The sequence below is a fragment of the Numida meleagris genome, chromosome 7 (genome assembly GCF_002078875.1).
Source record: "Numida meleagris isolate 19003 breed g44 Domestic line chromosome 7, NumMel1.0, whole genome shotgun sequence".
Classification (NCBI taxonomy): Eukaryota; Metazoa; Chordata; class Aves; order Galliformes; family Numididae; genus Numida; species Numida meleagris.
The window spans coordinates 17,703,755-17,724,211 of NC_034415.1; the positions used below are offsets into that span (position 1 = coordinate 17,703,755).

Below are 20,457 nucleotides of genomic sequence, written 5' to 3' on the forward strand. Positions count from 1 at the left end.
TCCCCCAGGTTGTATAAATACCTGGGATTGCCCCGGCCCAAGTGCAGCACCCTGCACTTGGCCTTGTTGAACCTCATTAGGTTCTCGTGGGCCCACTTGTCCAGCCTGTCCAGGTCCCTCTGGATGGCTTCCCTTCCTTCCAGTGTATTGACTGCACCGCTCAGCTTGGTGTCATCTGCAAACTTGCTGAGGGTACACTCGATTCCGTCATCATATTCATATTATTATTCATAATTATGAATATATATATATGAATATATATATATCACCATTCATATTATTATTCATAATTATGGTCCCATCTAAGTCAATAACCATGGTCCTGGAGAAGAAAATGAGACTATGGCGGGTTGCTGGGGTACTCACTGGTGAAGGAAGATTGTGCCCCAGACCGGTGATGTCCACGTGGGATGCATGCCCATGTCACTGAGGGCCTACATCTGGGGAGTTTACTTCACACTGTACTCAAAATAGGCCCATGCCCTAAGGGCAAAGACTGCTCTCCAGATGGAAAATAGTGAGGTAACAAAGCTCCAAGTGCAGACCAAACAGCCAAATTTGTTCACCAAAGCTACCCTGATTTATTTATCTTTACAAGGTTTTGATTCATTCTCTTTGAGTGAAATGATTGCTATTTCTGCATTCGCTCAGTTTGAACATGTTTTAATAGAGGATTAGTCTCCTCAGGCAGGTGCAAGGAAAGTACTTACAGGGTACGACAGTGAAAAGAACCGGCCGGTAGGGAAAAAACCTCAACATGTTGTGGTATAATGAGCCCATTTAAACAGAAGTGAATGTTTGACATTTACATTTCTCTGTCTCCTGTACGAAGGCAGAACAATGCAGAAAATATAAAAGTGGTGGAAAATATTTTGCATTTTAAAAAAAAATTGCTTTAATTTATTAAGCCTCCAACCTTGACAGCTTGTCATAGGGAAAACTGGGTGTATTCCGTCCCTAGGGTCAACTCTATGCTCAGTTGTTCCATGGATCAGTTCTGGTGTCACTTCAGAGAAAAGACATCTGCTCCTTTCTCAGCCAATGGTGACACAACTAGCAGTATTTTTAAAAAATTAACAAAAAATTAAAAGGAAGAAAAAATGAAAGTAAAATTAATGAAAATTAGAGACTGGGGATAGGAGAATTACAAGAGAGGAAAAATTAATAAAGCCTATGTTATTTACTCTAACTTTCTAAAGCCATGACTAATGCATAATTTAAATATGTTTAATTAATTAATCCAGTAAATGGGTACCTAGCAATTTCAAGGAGCTAGCAAATAAGCTAAAATAGATTACATTATCAGAATAGGCAGAGATCATGCCCATTAATATCAGAGCTAATTTGTGTGTTAAATAACACATCACTGTTCCACTTCAAATTCCTCCTTAAAACCACTTTGCTCTGATGCACCTGTGAATGATAAGGCTTATGCTTCACAAATAATACTGCTTACTGTATTGGTGAATTTTGTCTCATGTCTTCTGTTTTGTACTCTTTGCTTTGTCTTGCACTTAGATCTAGTGCAGGAATTTTTCCAGTCTGTTTAGAAAGAGCTTAGGGTAGTGAGCTTCTAGTAAGAATGAAGGTTTGCAGACAGCACACTAGTACTATTTAATAAATTTGTAACAAGAACAGCACTATACTTTGGTTTTTGTAGTTACTTTTATAACTTTTGAAAGTTACAGTCATAATTAAAGATAAAATTTCCAATTATTTTTTTTTTATAAAAAAGTAAAGGATAAAGCTGATCTTTCATCTCCAAATAAAATGACAAAAGAACATTTTACATCAAAAAACCAATGCAATATAGGTAAACAGAGAAAACTTCACAAAGAAATCTGATCCCATCTGCCTTTGTCCCAGAAAAATTGAGATAACTTCAAAAGTGGTTTTGATCCTTCTATAAACTCTTAAGCCTTCTTAATATAGCCCGGAACCAACCTTGGCTTAAATTCAAAAGGCCAATGTGTATTTTTCAATTGCTGACATCTGAATACCTCATTTGTATGTTGAAATTGTCACTCAAATGGCTGTTTTATTTGCCTAAGTGCTGATTTAATTTACTGAATGCAAGATTTGGCAGTATTGTTAAAGCACCCATGTCTGAAAATTGAGTGTTGACATTGAATTATATGTGACTATTTTTTTTGCCGCTGTTCATTGAAAACAAGGTTTCTATCTATCCATCATGGCAATTCTCACATCAGAACCTGAAGTACTCTGCACAATCAACATATCAGATACTACACTGCATGCATGTTATGAGGTTTTTTTAAAACACATTTTGTAGGAAAGCAACACATATTGTTTCAATTTTAACTGCTGCTTTATAATTAAGACTTTATTTCTTGAGTGTAATAGCTGATGTGAGTTTGAAGAAAGAAATGCAAAAACCAGCCCTGAGTTAGCAGAACTAGTGAGCTGGTCTCACTAGTTGAAAGCTTGAAAGGTCCAGAAAGGATAAACAATGAAGGAAGATTTAAGTGTACCTTGAATAGCACCCTTGCTGATGACAAATGGATGATGAGCAATGAAAAGATGCCAGATAGCTGCCTTCCTCTGTTGAATTCACATTCTAATATACAAAACTATTAAAGAGACAGATTATTAGGTCAAAATATCTCTTCAACATTGAACATGGAACTGACTGGTCTGAGATTTTTGGTTAGGCTGGGTCACCATATAGTGAAAGATATGCTGCAAATTAAAAAAATGAAACAAAATTAAGCAAATTTTTTCCATTATAATCTAATATTAGTACAGAAAGTTGTCTGAAAATACAGATTAATGTGAATGTGGTAATATCCCTTTAAAGTGAACCAACTCATTTGGTTAATAAATAGTTCATTCTTGTGAGGGTTTTACAGTAGTGTGGGACAGGTTTGTTCAACAGAACTAGCCTTCTTCTCTACAGCTTTTCTATTTTTAACTGTAAGCACAGACAAAAGGTGCTACATTTGCAAACTATTATTATTCAAACATATCAGTGCTAAAATTCCTTTTTAGCTAATCTGCCTTCAGAACTGAAATGATACACTGGCAGTTCTTGAAGTACTAGTGTTTCATTCAGACAAATTCTGGCATAATTCTGACAATGCTTCTGACCCTTAAAATGCCTGGCACTTCAGTTAGGAACAGTCAGTCACACTGAACTTTGACAGATCTGTGGTGTAGGCAAGTACCATAGAGAAGCTATGATACTACCCTCACACTCCAAAGCCTTGGATCAAGTCTGCAGGTTTTTTTTTTTTAAGAAATGAAAAAAAGTATAGTTTAAAGTATGCACAGTGTGAAAATGCCTTCAAGAAGTGAATGTATTTGTCTACAAGAGCCACAAGAACAGTTGGGTGTACGAACAGATATCTGTCTAAATGTGTGCTCAAAAGCAGAAGGAATGGTGAAAATAGATGTGTTCTTCAATTAGACTTAAAAAAAAAAAAAAGATAATGCCTATTATGTGCAAACTGTTTTACATTTTTACAGTTAGCAAATGTCAGTAAATCCATGGCACATAAAAGGGCACTGCTACTTCGGCAGTTATTTGAATTCTATACTTTGTCAAATATATGTACCATTTAATTCAATAATCTTTACAAGCAATACTCATTGTGGTTTACAGTATGACACCTGACCTTTTTTTAATGTCAAATATCATTTTACTTTAGCATGGAAAATTATTATATTTCTATAAATATAACCATTATTCTTGGAAAAAAAAGTATTAAAGAAATAGAATAGGAAACCCGGATCAGCTAATCAATTATGTCACAAGACAGTGATTTTGTGTATTATTGTTAACATTTCCATGAGTACCCTAAAAAGGCCCATATAGTGTAAAAGCAAATGACAAATGGAAGTCAAAATTCTAGCTTTAATACCAGTCTGTTATCTGAGATTAAAAACAAAATTCTGTTTTGCTGATTGGTGAGAAGAATGTAGCATTAAGTTGTTTTTCCAGCTGAGCTAGATAATATCTCAGGCAATAGTTATACAACACGGGGTTTGGAACTTTTCTTAAAGACATTTAAGTACAATTTACAAAATACCTATTTAGCTGTGATAGATATCTCCAGTTCTGCCTTAAAAGCAAGCTAGCAACAGGGGAGATAAAGAATTCAGCTCCACATCATTAGGAGATACAGAATTTTTTTGCTATACTAAGCAAATACACTTGCCACTGAATGAAACATATCAGGTAAGCCTGATTCTTTTGCATGACCAGTGTATTCATGTGCATTATCTATCAATAGATGCTTTTCTTTTCACGTTGACAGGATAAATCTCATTGATTCATGTGGGCATTTATGTTAGAGGGAGAGGGTGGGCTTAAAAAAAGACTGAAAATACATGTATATCTTATTTCTATATGTAAATAGAAAGAGCTATCTTTCTACTGTTCAGCTGGCTTGTACTGAACATTCTTGCACAGAGCAGTGTATTGTCATTTCTTTGGGGATAGTCAAAGGCAGAATTTTGCACTATGGAAGAAAAGCAAAACCTTTTTTTTGTTTATGGTGTACCTTCAACAGTGCTGCCTGTGCCAGAAAATTATTCTTTAAATAGCAACCTTCTTCACCCTCCGTACTTGGCATTGACATTGTTTTCTTTATGAGGCAGAGTGTAGAAGGATACAACACAGTCTTAGAATGGCTTAGCAAGAGAGTAGTACCAGATTTAGACTTTGTTTATGACATAGTTCTTCTATGAATATGCAAGCAAAAATCAAAAGACTTTCCAGCTTGCAAAAAAGAATTCATTATGAAACCTCACAACAAACCTAATGAGAACTTTAACAATTCCTGATTCAAACATTATATTAGAGGACAAAAGAGTAGCAGAGATGAATCAGTTGACTTACTAATGCATTAAATAATGGAGGCATCAGTTGCCTGAGATTATTTTGTAGTATTTCTATGGGCATTTTAGGTTCTCCAGCTTTCCATATGTTATTTATAAGGAGGAAGATGGGTTAAAAACTGGGAGTCAGAATACAGTTAGTTGAAAGGGCCTTTCACCTCCAGAAGTCTCTTTGCTAAAGATAGTAGAAGAGTCTACCACCTAGACAGTAATTTTTAAAAATGAACCAGCGTCTGGAGAAGAGAGAATTTGCCAGAGACAGCATTTTACTACTGCTGTTAGAGACTTTGCTAAATTTGGACTGGATATGTTGCCCCTAGACATTCAGTAATTGAAATGACCAATACAGGCTATGGTTATAGCTTCAGAAAAACCCTATGTTGCCTACTTGTAATTCATTGCTGGTTGCTTGGCTTCCCTTAGAAGTCAGCTCCTCATTTACAGCTGATATAAGTTTTTCTGTAAAGACTGGAAAGAAGGTAATGAGACTTATGAACCTGCTTTTCAGGATACAGATAAAAGTCTTCTTCAAGATTTCTGTGAATTGGTTGGTGCTGTTTTCCATCACATGAAGCTACTACACCAGAGCTCTGACAAATGAAGGAGGTCATTGGAGTATGTTTTCAACTCATTTCAAATCAAATGAGCTGGGTAAGCTCATACTCACCTTTGACACTCCATTAATCTTTCCCAGATCATTTTGTCTGCAGTGCAAAGAAATGTGTACCATAAACTCCTCCATAAGCAGAGATGGAAGGATGGAAACTTCTGGCAAAAGGAGGTGACAGACCACTGTGGGAAGAGCCACTTTCCATTTCTTGGTCAGGAATGCTTTTCCATATAGTCAAAGCAGATAGAGCACTACCTTTTATGTAAGTCAAGCTAAAATCTAGCTTGAGGCTACTTGAGAGGACTTTATAAAGATGGGCACTCAGTGAAGAATCTTTAGCAAAAGTCAACAGTTAGCTGACAACCAGTTTAAACAAGACTTCACCATGGACAAACTGTTAATTCGATGACAAAAAGTGAATACTTAACTCAAATTTTATTTACCTTAATGTACCTTAATGTACCTTAATTTACCTTTATGTACCTTAATATTATATGAAAGCAGGAAATCTACCAGCTTTATCTACAGATGTCTTTGAAAAAAAAAAAAAAACCTTTAAAAATACTAGGTAATAAGTTAGAAATGCCAAGATTCCCTGTGAAATCCAACAACTTATCTCTGGCATTCTTTAGAAATGCATGGAATATCTGAGAACTATGTATGAATTTACCCACTGAACACTTTCAAAGACAGGGCATAGAGTTTCCGGGACAGATAAAGACAAAGAGCCCTGACCATCCTTGATCACAGACTACTGAACAGATGATGGTTGATGGTCCGAGAGAGGATTCAAGGTCTTAAAACAGAATCATATGCAAGAGTTTCATTTCAAATCTGTTTAAAAACATCCTCTATTTCATTAGATTTTTAAAGATACAGTTTTGTCTATATGTAACATTTAAAAGTTGAGTCATTCCTTAACTTGCACAGCTCTAGTGAAGTAAGCCCTTGGGATTTCAGGGCTTATAAACCCAGTTATGAAAATTCCTGAGACCCATAGTAATATTTGATGTTACAAATGTTCTTCTTCCTCACAAAGTAGTGTATGCGGAACCAGATTCTTAGCCAGAAATAACAACTAAGAATAATAAATCTAATTGCAATATGTAAGGGGCACTAATGTTAAAGTACAGTAATATGTACTATATGAGGATCTTGTATATGCCATCTGCTCTTTTCAGTTGCAAATTTATCTCTTTTAATGTGGGAGAATGAAGTATGGAGAGAGATAAGAAAGGGAATATGACACTGGAGGCCTAACTTGTTTAGCTTAAAATGTATCAATGCTTATTGCTTTGTTGAAGGAATGTAACCTAGTGGTGACAGCAATCATGACTTGACAGAGGATCAATCACAGGAGTTACAAGTTCTTTGCCCTCTTTCTGATATGTGGCAGTTTTGGAAAACTGCATCTCTGATAATCCCTCGTGGAACAATTTTTTGGATTATCTCTAGTGACTCTTGTTTTCCTAAACAAACATGAATATGTATCATATTATTAGCCTCCATTAGGATAATAGCCTTGTTAACAATGAGATGCAGAATAACCAAGGAGCTTTACTGTGTTTGGCAGTAAAAAAAAAAGCACCTTGAATAAACAGAATAAAACAACAAAAAATGTTTAAAGCTACATGCAGCTGCACTGTGTGACTCTGATGGGAACAGTTTTACTGAATGTGAGGAGTTTGATTCACTCCTTGAAATTCTTCTGGTTTTAGCCAGTAAAACTTCAATGAAATAGCCTGTTCAATTTCCCTGAAAACCTTGCAGACACTTGTTTAAAACTGGAATATCACTACAGTGAGCCAGACCCCTTTTATCTGGCCAGTGTTCATCCTGTAACTACATGCATGGCTTCTGCATTAGGAAAATCTTCCATGCCCAGTGACTAGAAAAAGATTTGAAAGATTATGCTTCACAAAGTTTTGAAAGGATTTGCCAAGTTTGACATTTGCACCTGTGTAACATACAAAGGACAAAGTTTAGCCCTTAATATTATTTTATCCTGGTGGCATTTTAATATATCTCGGTTTGATTTTGAATCAGCTCCTAACTCCTTAACAGTTTTAAATATGGTTGTGAAATGCCGCTGGGGTCACTGAACAATGCTAGCTAAACATCCAGAGTGTGATATTTGATTATAGCTAAGCTTCTCCAAAAGGCAAGAGGAATTCATGAGGACAATACTAGAGATGGAATTTTTTAAGGGTCTATATGGCTTCAAATTCATATACTTTTTAACATATATTTTAAGGATATTGATTCCAAAGAAGAAATGCACCCACAAAGAGAGACCCAAGATAAAGGCTAATGTGTAAATTGCTTTAAAAAGTGTAGTTACTCTAATTACATGGAGCATTTTACAAGCAACTAGGGACTGCTTTGGATAGATGACTTAAATTTAATCAGTATCTGGCACAGATTGCCTTTCTTTCACATCTCACATTTCTGAAGTACAATTCTAAGGAAACCTGCTAGAACTGTGAGCCTTTATTATCACATTAGACCTCTCGACACAGTTTTCAAAAGAATGACTTCCCCAGATCTCACGGAAGGTATGGGTCTGAGTCCTTTTGCTCAGGAGTGTATGTCTTTCTCTTCATTTTTGGGCAAACTTCATTCAGCTATCCATTCTCAAGTTTGTAATCACCTAGAACATTATGAATAAAATGCATCAAACATTGGGTTGTTAATACACCATCTGATAAAGGAGGCACGCATAACCCTTTGCACTCAGATGACGTATACACTTGTGATACAGCTTTAATAAAATATGCCTCAGTTTTTCTACAGGCTTTATTTTTTGTTCATATGAGCTGTCATAAAATAGTTAAGAAAAGGGAGATCCAAGTGATCCATGCCTTTTAAAAAGGAAGGAAACAAAAAAAAACTGTAGATCAATTTTCACATTTACCATATATCTGAAGACTGTGAAATTTACAAGCAAGAAATCAATCAGTTTACACCAAACAGATTAAAATAGTGTATCACTGTTTATAATGGTTCAAGATGTAAAGGTCTGAAAGTCTAAATAGAATTCCTGATGATTACTTTTATTAAAATCCTGAGTATTGGAAGATACACAATGCCTGTCTAGATTGATTACTATACTATCTGCTTTATAGAAAAATAATATTCTTGACTTGCTGGTGTTTCTAGAATCCTCACTACTATGCCTAATAATTTCTGTCCCCAGAGTAAATTAAAAATTTCCTTCTTTTGTACCGTAGTTTGCTTAAAGGTGGATTCTTAGAAATACTTGGACAATGCTTTGACATCTGAGTTCTGGAGATCAATTTATAGCTGTTAAAGATTATGAAGAATTGCCCATTAAAACAATTACTATTTCACAAATAAGGACATTTGTGTTCAGCCTGGATATTTATCAGGCAGATAGAGCACTTATTCCTGATGACTGAATGAAGGCCTGCTTGAACAAACTTACTAATCAGTTAGTGCTGGGTCTTAACCACTGGTCTTATTTCAAACAAACAAACAAACAAACAAACAAAAAACCCCACACCCAAACCCCTCAAATAAACAGACAAACAACAACTCCCCCTGCAAAAACAACAACAACAAAAAACCAACACATGCACCTTTACATATATTAAAATAGCACTGTTTGATTAATAGCAATGGGAAATGCCTGTGGTAAGGTGCCATAGCCATGAGCCATATCACTGAAAAAATAGTAAAAGCTCTAATGTTTAAAAAATAATAGTAATATTTTTTTTTTCTTGAGAAATGCTTACATTCTTTTTAATCTAAGACTGGGGACTTGACGGATAATACACGTCTATTGTGTTTAGGCACACAAAAAGCTCGAGCAGATCACAATTGCTTTTCCTCACATACAACAATTCTGCTGTTATTGAACTGAATGGCAATAATGTTTCTAATCTCAAAGCTGTACACTCCGATACACAAAATCTTCAATATTTAAAAAGTTTTAAAGTGGAGCAAAACCTAAAAAGGTTCTCTGAAGTATTTCTTAATGATTTGTGGGTGCAAAAGCCATTTTTGATTAAGCAAAATGAAAATATTTTGTGTTGTTTAAGATCGTGGTTTCAAAAACATGTAAACAAAAACCATTTCCATAAAGGTTTGTTCTGAAAATGCCAGTGCATTACCCTCCTAGATTCCCAAAGAAAACATCTGTTAAAATGACACCATTTTGTGGAATTTATCAGAGCTGACAGAACTGCATTCTATGAAAGAAGATGGTTTCATCAAAGCTGTTCCAAGCAGCTTAGTTATTGAATCCACAGGGAGAAAAGCAAGCTTTACATAGGTTCCAGTTACAAAGAGGCTACTGTTTGTTAGTAAAGGATCAGTATAACTAAAACGAAGAGGTATGGCTAAGACAAAAGTTTCTAAGGAAGGCTTTGTGGTTCATTGTACAACTTAATTTATCTGGGAATTGTGTGAGAGCTATTAAAGTTGGATTGCTGTTCAAATTTAACAAGTATACAATTATTTGATTTTTGTTCACTACTCAAACTGCTTTGGGTTTAAAATATGTTTTAACAGAAAATTATGAATTTGGCCTCTATATTTTATAGTGTGTAGTGGTTTTCATAGTGCATAGAGCATCATAAGGATAAGTTCCAAGGAGTTTTTTTCAAGAAGGAATGAAGAATAAGAATACTATTTTCTTCCATGAATAATTATATTCTGTGTTTACATAACATTTATTTTTCAAAGCTATATACAACTATTAACTGAAGAATCATCACAACATTCTTGTGTGCCAGGTTTTACCCATAAAGAAATGAAGAAAAATAAAAAGGAGATATAAAATACAGTACTTAGCTCTTCAGTCCTATAACTGAGGTTTCAAGCTACTAAAGTAATGCAAATAACAACGATAATATGGGAGAAACCTTTCAAGTTTGAGTGTCTAACTGGCTTGATTTTCATAGGTTTAGACTTCTGAGCACTAACAGCTTCCTTTGAAGTCAATTGAAAATGTGAATGTCAGTACACATTAAAATTAGATCACTAATTTAGATGCTTAAACATGAAATTTAAATTCACAACTTTAAGTTTGGAAAAATTGGCTTAGGTGACTTTTCCAAACATACCTTGCAAACCAGCATCAGAACTAGGAGACTCTTCGTTTCCAATACCTTCTCTTCACAGAGATTCCAACATAGACACTATTGGCTAAATGAATCACATACACAGTGACAGATCTATGCAGCCAGAGTAAGCTGATGAGGGCAGGGACTGCTGCAAGATACCACAGTCCAAAGATTGGTATGAGATACTGCGTGAATAAGAGGCATGCTCCTTCCTCCTGGAGCAGTCTCATTGCAATAACAGCTGGTACAATGTTGCTTCAGGGAAAAGACTCAGAAGAGGTCTGGCCATTTTACATAAACTCGTCTTCTCTTCCACTTGCTCATCACCTCCTACCGTTTCACAGAGAAGACCCTTGCAAACCCGACTGGAATATCTGCATTATCTTCTACAGAACTCCTACAGTTTATCATTATTTACACTTAGCAATTATGCACCAGATTGTCCCGCCCAGTGTCCTAAGGCCACTTCCTCAGCTGCAATGGAGAATGAGGAATTACACTTTTCTTTCTGTACAGAGGACTCTTTTATGGTTTTTACTCTGGAGATGCTATTGACAGAAGAGAACCTATAAGGAGCATCTTCTTTATCAGCTGACAGTCAAATATGACCACAGAATAGAAAGTATGTAACTTGATCCATATGACTTCATGGTTTTGGAGAGGTGGCCAAAGTTTCCTTTTATTTTATGCCTACAGCAAGAGCGGAGGTGTGATGACTCGGACATACTGTGTCTCCCAAGTATTGAAATAAGATTAAAGTTAATGAATCTTTTTTAGTACCTTAGACATAAAGAAATGTCAAGGATTTGTCTGTCTTAGTAGACCGTAGAAGCCAATTTGTAGTGTGGACTGGTAAACACTGAAGACTCAACATACACATCAAGCTTATTTTATTGTGTTTTGGGCTTGTTCTAGCCTCGTGCCGTGATCTGAATACACAACTGGTCAAATCCCATTAGAGGCATTCTTGAAACATATGTTCTAGTTCACGGACAGAGTGAACAAGACTACTTCCAGATGTGGGCTGAAGCTCAGTCTTTTGGGATGATAGGAAGATCTACTTCAAGAGGACCCTCTGGGTTTACATGCACCCTGCAGGAAGTACATCTTGTGCATGATTCTGTTGCAGGATTGTGATATTTCGAAGGCCAGTTTGTGCCAGGAGTCTGCCTACAGCATAACTCAGGTGGCTAATCAAACAACTTGCCCCACCAACAGAGGAAAGATAGAAGCAGGTTGTTACAGTAAGCTAAGCTCAGTTAAAGCAAAAAGTTGTGTGACCCTTTTAATGATGATGTACAGACACTAGAATCTCAATTGCTAAGATCCCATTTGAAAGTCCGTCCTTGAAAGAATGAAATAGTGGGTTACTGTTATAGCTGTACTAAAGCTACATGAAGTTCAAATGATACTGTCAGTAAAGAAAGTTTGCCATGGTTCAGTGTGTTTACTTTCCATTACATTTTGGTAGAGAAAGAGGCATATGGAGATCAGAAAAGAGTCAGCTTGAATTGTGATGCTTTAATTATGAGCAACCCCAAGACTCTGTGTTTACAAAAGAGAGATTATCTACATAGTATTTGAAAACCATTGGGTGTAAGTTTATACTGGTAACAGGCAAGTCTAATTTTCTTTCATACTCAGGATTTAATAGTTACAGAATACTGCCCAAGGGAAAAAAAGTGAATAAGTAGTAACTTGATATTTATTCTACACAGACGTGAAGAAAGCTTGAAGAAATATACAATGTCTGAAACACTGACATGTATAACTATTTTAATTGTAATGTTGCTTTTCTAGTAGACTTTTCTGCTACAGTAAAAGTTGAAATAGTTTCAAAACTTTCCAGTCAAAAAAAGCAAACAAACGAAAAACCAACCAACCTCACCCCTACCAAAAAAAATGTTTTGAGAAGCTTATGATGGATTAATTAAATCTGTACCAACTTTGTACAGTCTGAAGTTGAGAATAATGTGTTATCATTCTGTATAAATGTTACTGTCTTTCATAGGCAAGATTGTTTTCTAAATGCAGACTCCTTCCACTGCCAGTGTTTCACCTCTATCCTGGAGAATATTACTGAAACATCATGAGATGTTACCAGGTGCAAGTGTTACTCAAGTTTAGAGACCCACAGCCCTGCTTATTTGACTGCAATAAGTGACCAGAAATCTGGCGAGATGAAGAGGGCAGTGGTGGAAAGCCTAAAATCTCCTCAGACCTCCTGATATACCCATGCCTGCAGAAACACTCCTGGAACATAAGCAGCATTACTATTTTTCCTTTTTTTGCAGTGGGAAGTGGAGGCATTGTCAATGTTTACCCAAAAACATTTAGAAGATTCATGGCAAAATCAATATGTGGAGTGTAAGTTTATCTTTGCTCTTAGGTCATCCTCACTTGCATCAGGGTCTCCTCCTGATGCCAGACCTTGAGTACCTGACTCAGCACAGTTTCTTTAGCAGGCTAAAGCTAATGCCTATATGAAACATATGCAACATTATTTTAAATTTATTTATCTATTTTTACATTCGTTACCTTTCATTTCATCAATATTTGTAATCATAGAAAACATGTTTGGCACCTCATTTCCCCTTCTAACACAAGATTTGTCTTTTGTGTTGCATTTTAAGGCAAATTAAATTACAAAAATACTCAGTTGCGTAGCTATCAACAACATAGTACTTCTTATTACAGAGACAAAGAGGGAGTACACTGGAAAAAAAATTGTGAATCTCATTTCTGATCCTAATGAAGCAAGTAACCCATTATACCAAGGTTAATTTGTTGACTCATGATTTCCACTTATCCAATGATATACTGAATCATATGAACAAACCTCTACATCTAATCAGTTTTTTTTATTGAATCCTGACCTTTTATACACCTTCTTCTTGATTATGAATGACAGTGACCTTTATCTAATTTAAAACACACATACTGATGCAAAAATATGCAAAGTACACATGTAAATTCTGAATTAAGATGAAGATGTGCATAATCTTCCGGAGAGAAATTGCTTTAGAGAGAGATGTTTATATTAGCACCAATTGAGGGTATGTGGGGAGAAAAAGTGAATTAGTCAGAACTCAGATAGGCTTGGAGGAACAGCTGTGGAGATGCTAAAATCTGTTTAGATTTTCTGAGCTTCTATTTAGAATCCTGAAATGTCAATATAAATATCAATTTTTATTAAGCTATTCAGCATTTTACAGCTTTCATGAAATGATCAAAATGCAATAAAGTCAGACAAAATACCTCTTCACCTACGATTTAGTAAGCTAAGCCTGAGTATTCCATTTATGTTTCTTTTTAAATAAGTAATATTCATTTTCTGCAACGCAAAACCTTGGTCAAATTCACAACATCAAAAAAGCTGTCTGGTTCAGTTTGCTATTTATCTCATTAAAGAGGAATGCTGTGAGTATCATCTGGAGATGGTCTTTTCAAACCAGGATATAATTAGGAACTGCTGTAAATACTGAAAAATAAATAAACAAATAAAACTGCAGAGTGACTTCCTCGGAGAAAGAACTCCTTAAATTTCCTTTTGCTTTTTCTGTGTTCATCACTAACGGGTCTGCACTGAAATTACTAAAGATGAATCCAGCCATGGGCACAGTCTGAACTGCTGTGTAATCCTATAATCCACTCTCTCTTTTCTCAAGTCATTCATTCCTCTGAGTTGCTGTGAACCTAAGTTGCTCTTGCCTTGTTCTAGCCTTTCTCTTAAAATAAATAAACATATATATACGTACACAGTAAATTTGCAAAAACTCTGTGTAAAGACTGTCAAAGCAAAAATCTAACAAACGCATTCCTCTGAGAGACTCCAACCAAACAGTACCTGGCATTAGAATGTACTTTCATGATTAACAACAGGGGGTTGTCAGACTGCTATTTCTGAAATAAACAGATTTATCCTGACAGATAATCAGCAGTTTGCACTACTTAATACATGTTATCATCCGCCACTGACATCATTACATTAAAAGCACACTTACTGTAATCTTTTGTAGGAAATTAAACAGGTTTTATGATACACATTTGATTGACTGTTGGGGGGACAGACTGGAGCCTGGGGGAGAGATTGGGACATTAGAGAGAAGGTACTACCAAACAACACAGGGAAGACCCTAATAAATTCTATGCTGTATTTAGTTTTTCTGAATCTATTAATGCGATTTCTGAATAAATTAAAACCAAATATTCTGGCTGTAAACCATGACTTCTACATTTAAGCAGCCTTTTTTAATGTCACTGGCTGTCCCTCCTATAGCCTGAGTTGTCTTCTGTTTCTCTCTGTCTGTCCTCCTGCCTGCTCCACATAAAAACTAGCCACATAACATGCTTGTGCAACTGGTCAATGGTATTGAGCATCTCCAGCATAATTTTCTGTCAAGCTCAATGCTTCTCTTCCTTAACTTTCAGGTGTCTGTGTGAACCATCCCTCCCTTGAAAAAAGAGGCACTGGGTTATCGTTAACTCACTGGAGAGAAAGTGCAGAAGCTGCTAAAATTCGTACTGTTGGAAAGATTGGGTGCACACCAGCTCTGTGACCCGCAGAAAATAGGGAACAACGTCACTTACACATGGGGTCCTTTCCGTGTTGCCTACTCGCTCAGCTGTCTGTTTCTGCAGTTTGGACTCAACACGGAAAATGAAGTTTAGCCAGAAAAACTGAATACCTCTCCCCTGTAGTTCTCCAAGTGAACCATTCTTCTCTCAGCTGGAAAGGTGATGGGAATTATATATATACTCTCAGGTTAAATGGAGCAAATTTGAAATTTCTTTCCTTTGTTTAATTTTAGGTTGTCAGTTAACATTATACTATTATTGTTCTATGAACTTACCACTAATCCAAAGACTAGGTAACAGTAATTGCACGGGTTCTGTTACTTGACTTGAATGAGTGTTTCACTCTGTTCCCTAACACACAGTTTCTAAGTCACAGGTTTTTATATAGAGGCAATTCAGATATCTAAGTCCTGGCTCCAGTGGCCTGTTGCAATTAGATTTATTTCTCCAGAGACAGACACTGCATCCCCTTTTCAGTCCTTTACCTCACATAAGATACATTTTGTCTCCTCTGCCCTCCTCCTTCATAACTTGGTAGGAAGAGAAGTACAGAAGAGTTGCCGGTTTCCAAGCTATCCAGTTTTATCCATTCACATCCATGCATTTTCGTGTAATATGAAAGGTTAAGGTTAAAAAAATATAAAGTAAAAGAAAGAATAACCAATGAAACTAGCAAAATTAAGAAAGAAAGAAGGCGGGCATCCTTTATATGACAAATGTAAACTTTAAATAAATGCATGGCAGCATCATGCAGACTTTAAATACTTCTAAATTCCCATGTACTCTTTGTAAAGTTATAAAACCTAACCTTGCAGAAATATTTATCTATTGGGTAAACATCCCTTACCCTCATTTTTCCCTTTATTCCTCTCCCTAACATTTCAATTGTTAAAACTAATGCAGAATTTCACCGCAGATATTTTGCCTCAGGTACACTGGACAAAACCTCAGCATCTGATACTTCAGTGTGGAACAGAGAAAGAAATACTAATACTAATGTAACCAAGCAATTTCAAAGGTTTTGTTAGTTTTAAAAGTGTGGAATTTCTGCTGACCCACATTCTGTGTATTGCTTTTACTCACTGATGTTTTGACTTTGTTTAGATTTTCATTTGCATCAGATACTTTATGTCCAAAGGTCAAATGAACATAGTTTTTGAGTCAGATGCCTACTGGCTGCATTTCTTATAGTTAATCTTATCACACTGAGAGAAATAAAAAAGTGGGAGACAGTTCAAGCTATCCCAAATAAACAGACAGAATTAAAGCAACAATTACTTTTCCTGTGTGGACTGCTCTTGCTCATTTCTTCTCAAGAGATAACACTCTGTGACAAAACGTCAGATAACTATGTTCAATGTTTCACAGACTTGCCATTTAAAGATTCATTTCCACTCCACTTATTTTCTTTTTATCTGCCCCTCTTTTGGTACATTTCAGCTGTGAAAATTTTCATGTACACTTCCCAGAACAGGTACTGGGGGGAGAGGGAAGCAAAAAAGGTCCAATGTGGCTTAAAGCACCTCTAAGAAATGATAAAGGGAGTACAATAGGACAGAAAAATAAAGTGTTCTCATGAGAATAGTTGTTTGCATAAAACCCTCAACTGTTACTGAAACTTCAATGGAGTTCCTGGGGAAGATGGATATATAAGGCCTCAGGTTAATTTCAGTCATTAACAAGCATTTTATATCTGCTCAAGAATTCCAAACATATAAAAGGATGTCAATCCAAAGCTTCAGACCAAAATAAATAAATAAATAAATAAATAAATAAGGAGCAACTTCAAAGTCTGTCAGTAGGTGAGTTACGGATCTGATTCAGCTTTTAACCCCTAGAGGTATAAGCACACTTTATCTGTGAAAGAAACAGAAAATCTGTACTCTGCAATGTTTTATTTTAACAATGTACTCTACAGTACAATGCAATGATAAAAAAGGAGAATGCGATATAATTGTGTATGAGATTTGATGAGAAGCTTTAGGGGAATGTATTAATTTTCTGCAGTTATAGGAAAAAAGCAATGAAAAAGCATTGACTGAGGATTTTGTTGACAATTAGATCTCCCATTTATAGCTGTGCATTTTTTCAAAGGCTTTATCACTCACTTTTTAGGATACTCAAATTTTCTTCCTTCTCTAGAATATTTTTAAGGTGTAGTTCAGCAAATGTACATGTTTAAAGCAGAAAGCAACTAAGACCTTTAAGAAGTTGGATGGAACTTATTAACAAGCTCTATAGCATCCTTTAAAATGGTAATTTATCTTTTTAAGTGTCTTCTGTAAAACCATCAGAAAAGAGCCTGAGGGGAGTAAGAGCCCTGCACTGTGTACAGCCTCAAAGTTTACCGCATCTTTTAGACTGCTGCAAGACATACTACAGTGGAGTGTAGGGTAACTTATCTTGGAGATGTTTGACTCAGTTACTATAGCAATGGCAAATGTGCAGAGGAAGAAACACCAATAGAAAAAAAAAGGTACTGTCAATTTTCTATAGAAAACTGTACCAACTAGCCTAAAATGAAACATAAAGGTTCACTCCTTTGAGAGTTTCCTGAAAATCCAGTCAGAGGCTTAAATAATGTAAAACATCTGATTCCTTCTCATTTATTTCCGTGATCAAGGAATTAAACTGAGATATGGCTGGTGAACCTGGTGAACCTACTAGCAGAATCAAGTACATCATTTGGAAACAACTGTATGAAATGCTGATGATGACTCATGAAAGAACACTTTTGTCCCTGTAACGCATTGGTCGTTGGGTAAAAGGTGGAAAGGAAGCCGGAAATAACTGTATGCTGCTATAATATTTTATTCCATTTACAAAAAAATCTTCCTCAGAAAAACCTTTTTCTCTCTTTTCATATCTCCAGTGGTGAGTCATCTAATTTCATCACTGTATATCACAAAACTCCACAGGGATCACCTTTACTTTCCAACTGTATCCTGACCAGAGGTTTAGTCAAATGAAAAATCCTGACTCTTTCCTTAAGTTCAGCTCTCTTCTCTGAAACCTATTTCCTTCCTCTTTCCAAAAACTAGAGAAGTCTCTTTTAGATTTTTTTTCCCAGGGAGAGGCATGTATGTAAATGTATCAAATATTCCTTTTCCTATAAATCTAAATTTCTTGGTGTGGAGCAGATTTCTAGCAAGTAAATATTCTTCTCTGTCTTGAAAGGATTCTAAAGGTTACCTTTTAATTTCCTATATCAAAAATACATAGTTGTTCTCCCTAAGTAACATCAATTTACTTAAAATACTCTGCACTTGAAAGAGTTAATACAAATTATAATTACAGGATAAGAAAGAAAGGTCAGAATCCACTTACATCACTGTAAAGAGCTTTTATTACACACTGCTATAAAACATACTTCTTTTTTTCAGTTGCCATCCTCACAAGGTAACCTGCATACCAATAGGATCTCCAAAATGCCATGAAGCAAGAGATATTTATCTGCTAAATTCTATGTACAGTAACCTAACAAATCCCAGAGAAAGAAAAATTGCCCTCTGCACAGCAATACTTGTGTAGATGTCTTCTTTATGCTAACAATGACAAGACTCCCTAGGTTTGTACTGTACTCCAAAATCAGAATGCTTTTTTTTTTTTTTTTTCCAAAAAGCAGACTGTATATCAAAGAGAAAAGACGCACGTTTGGGGCACTGAAATACTTTGTATAGGGTGGAAGTACTCTCTCCTGAAGCAAGCTAGCTAAAAATATCTAATTCTGAAAGATAAAACTTAAAATTTATGCCTCAAGTGTTCCTGAAGAAATTAAGATAGGTTTGAGAATATCGATGTTTCTCTTTCGGTCCTGTCTGGTCACTAAATTTTCATTTTAATTTCCGTCTAGAGATTCACAGAACTGTTACTTGATTAACTTGGCTGTGTTAGGGAGTAAGTCTATAAAAACGCTCCAGATCTAATCACTGTCATTTCTTAACTCCAGCTGTGTGAGAAAATAAACAACAACTTTACTGTGGGACCAGTGTAAGAATAATTCTGACTTTTTTTTCACTGTACTTCTCTTCAAATCCATTATTTGTGATTTATCACATTTAAAGTTGTTTTTATAGTTATTTTAATCATTTGCATCTCCAAATTCTGACAGCTAATTCAAAGAAATATAGATAAATAAATGCAAGAGTTACTATCTGCTTTCATAATACCAGGGCTGTCAGAGGCATTACTTCAGTATTTAGTGTGGTATATACTGAAAGTTAGAATGTAACTAATGAAGTAGTAGCTGACTTTACTTTTCTTAAGGAGGTTTTTAAGAATCATATCCAAACAGATGGTCTTGAGTTGCACTTTGCAAAGCGAGCTCTGTCTCTCCAGCCTCTCTAAACAATAGATATTAACACAGAACCGTGAGGGTTCAATTTCACTACTTTTGCTGGCAGTCCTATTCACAATATGTTTATCCTGTGGGCTAAATTTATGACAGGCCCATTTGCAGTCGGGCCTGGAGTTTCCTTGTTTACAACACTGCAAAGTAAAAGGTGACCTTTTTATTTTTGTTAAAAACGTTTCAACAGTTAGTTCTGCTCCAAAGACAGCACCTTAATAAGGGTTCAGGCCAGAAAGCCCTCGTGATGCTGTTTTCCTCTGGGGTCTACAGAGCACTGCATAAACTTACATGCACATTAGAAAATGTTTTTAAAAAGAAAACAGAAACTTGAGTGAAGATTACATTTGCAGATTAGAGAGCTGCTGTGCTAAGATCATACTTGCCATTATGGAAAGGAAAGGAAGAAGCTGGAGGTGGGAGGGAGGATGTACAGCGGGCTAAACAAACAGAAAAACAGCCATTCAATCAATTGCACCTATACATACAAGTAACAAAAGCATTAGGCACCTAGCACAATTCTATTAGGACCTAATTCTGATAACAATACACGTCATTATAGTGGGATCTAATAATGAGCAAACACTGGAGGCATTACACGTCTTTAGAAGAAGCAGACTTCCTACCTTATTAAGACTGATAGAAGGTAAGTCCCCCTTTAAAGAAAGTTGTAAGTAAAACCAGGCAGCAGTTGCAGTAAATTGAGTCCTTTCAGTCACTGTATACATGCAGCAGTTCTGCAATAAGGGAAAAATATAATGGGAGGAGCAGCTGTGAACGAGTGACCTCCTGAAGCTGAGTTCTCTTTGTGAATCAAGCACTGGGAGCCAGTGCCTCTGATTTGCATGGATTATCTCCACTTGAACAGATACATTTAAATTAACTGGCACAGGGGCACAGGGATAAAAACAAAAAAAAAAAAAAAAGAAAAAAAAGAGGGAAAAAGGAAAAGTGAGTGAGTGAGAGAAGGAGTG

General features: G+C 35.9%; 1 protein-coding gene across 1 annotated transcript in view; it reads right to left on the reverse strand.

Moving 5' to 3' along the window:
- ADGRL2 (adhesion G protein-coupled receptor L2) overlaps positions 1-20,244 on the reverse strand; it is a 383,711-nt gene extending 363,467 nt beyond the window's left edge. Inside the window, exon 1 of the mRNA XM_021404127.1 lies at positions 20,110-20,244. The gene's annotated coding sequence lies outside the window, so the exon portion shown is untranslated. The remainder of the gene's footprint in view (positions 1-20,109) is intronic.